Below are 2,465 nucleotides of genomic sequence, written 5' to 3' on the forward strand. Positions count from 1 at the left end.
CGCGGGGCGAATTTTCAGAAGGGTGTCGAAGAGACGAAGACGGCGGGGATTTTGAAATTTTGGGGAACTGGTCGCACAAGCCATTGCGTCATGGGAGGCCCGCGTGTCAGTCAAAGAAAGGGAGCGCGCGTTGGCGTAGGACGGCGAGAGACGCTTTGAGTCGTCACGGAGGACCGCCATGGCCTCTCCACCAAGAGCAAGCTGTCAATTGAGCCTCTTATAAACGGCACTTTATACCTTAACTTTTTATTCTATTTTTATATTTGCTCCGCTAAACAAGTTCCCCGATGAGCTTTTAAATTTAATTTTCTATAAAAAAAATCACACAAATTTAGATATCGATAGCTCAATTTGATTCATACCATATTGCATTAACATGGATATTTGCTTCTATAAAGAATGGCGAAGTACCCACCTTCTCAACTGCTCGTGGGCAGAGAGAGCCCCATGGCCGTTCGTCCCACGGTGGGGGCTACTCGATGGCGCTCCGACTTGTTCGGACGGTTCGGACCCCGATTACCCGGCTGGGCGGTCTATGAAGGGTATGTGGACCATATGAGTGTGCCCAGGGCCATCATCATTGGGCCGCGTCAGGCACCCCCTCACGCGGCGTTTCTCGCGCCGTTGCATGTGGGAGAGACCGGCTCGGTGGTGAATGATAGGTGGACCGCGGGGCGTGCCCGGGGCCACAATCGTGTCGGTGGCGTGCCGGGGAGGGGCCCTCTCTAGGCGATGCAAGCCGTCAGGTCTGCCCGGACGGCCCGCACCAAGGCGACCCGGGGGCCACTATCATTGGGAGGCTTCGGGCGCACCCGCGATGGTCTAGCCGGATCCGCCTATCAGCGCCTTCGCCCCGCGTCGAGCTGGTTCGATCGCTCCAGCCGGGGGTACGTCGCGGTCGTAGTGCCGGCTCATGTGTGATATAAGAGGCGATGTGGAGAATGGAATTTGGGGCAAGACGATGGGATTGGAGGCCATAGAAATAAAGAAGACCTAGGAGAAAAGGGTGGATTGGAAATCTCAGACCTCGGGGAAGATGCGAGACAAAAACCACGCGCTCGTCAGCGCGGGGCTCCGGCACCTTGACGGTAGAGCGGCCCGATGACCCTCTAGAGAGCAGCAAGTGGCACTGGACGCCCTGAGACGCCAGAAGAACCCCAGGTCCTGGACTCAATGGTGTCCCCCACGGTGACGATGGAAGGGAACCATTGCCCCTTCCTGCTCTCCGCCTTCTCCTGCATCGTCGGCAGCCACCTGACTCCCTGTTATGGCCTTCGGCTCGCCCTTGGAGGCCTTCGCCGTGGCACCGTGGGTTCCCTTTCCGGCCATCGCTCGAGGTGGGAGGAGGAAAAAAAGAAGGGGGTACTGGAAGCTTTTGGAGATTCGGTTCTTCAAGCGTTGGAGCTTGAAGAGGGGAGCAGGAGCGAGATGAGTGCATGAGGCTTTATTCATTTCTGCCATACCGTTTTTTATGGGTTGGTAAAAACAACGAAGGGTGCCCTGGGTGGCAGTAAATTTGCGAGTTTCCCATATGATGTGCACTACGTATGCTCGTGAATCGAGGGGTTTGCTGATAATGTCGCTACAAATCCGGAGCACGGTCCCTTTATTGATTAGATGTGCCAATAGTGGCACCCTCGAGCCGCACTAACACGCCATAATAACATCTAAGAAGACCGTGCAATCCTATAGTGCACGGTGGGGCGCTTCGGGTTTGGTCAAAGTTATCAGAATGCGACTGAATCGGCGCCACGCTCTCGGTGTGGGAAGACTTCGCCATGAAGATAGCTCTACACTAAAAGGGTCTTCGAATCCGAAGACTAGACAAATTCCACTTGGAGGGTTCGCCTGGGGATCCTCGGATGCCCGAAGTGTGATATTCCTCAGGCAAGGCTTGATCACTTTGGAGTAGGTGCGCAAAGAAGATATTGAACCATTTTACAAGGCCGAAGACTATAGGGAATGCATCAAGTAAATAGATTACATCTACTAATAATAGATCTTATCTACTACTCAGACAATTTTATTAAGCAATAGATCTCATCCATTGCAAATTTTTAAGCAATAGATCTCATCTACTGCAAAACTTTTGTGCAATACCCATACATCTCTTGTGTTCTAAATTGCAGCGTGCATCTGCTCATAGATCGCTCGTGATGCCATTGTAAGGAATGTAGTAGATACCAACAAAAACTATGTCTTATGAATCAAACCCAAGAAAACTATGAAGACGCAGATGAGATTACATTAAATCGTTACCGACTCGAAGTGTAGCCGAAGGAGAGTTGGTGAAGATCTTTGATGCAAAATCCCTCGAACGAAAGATCGAAAGCATGATCTCTCAGCCGGTATCCACACGTACAAAGTCACCGGCAGCGCTTCGCCATCCAGAACTTAGCATTGTGAGAGAACTAGAAGGGGTTGAAGTAGCCTTGTAGCGTGGCAGAACTATTCCGATGGAGAAC

This window comes from Triticum dicoccoides, chromosome 5A (assembly GCF_002162155.2).
Source record: "Triticum dicoccoides isolate Atlit2015 ecotype Zavitan chromosome 5A, WEW_v2.0, whole genome shotgun sequence".
Classification (NCBI taxonomy): domain Eukaryota; kingdom Viridiplantae; phylum Streptophyta; class Magnoliopsida; order Poales; family Poaceae; genus Triticum; species Triticum dicoccoides.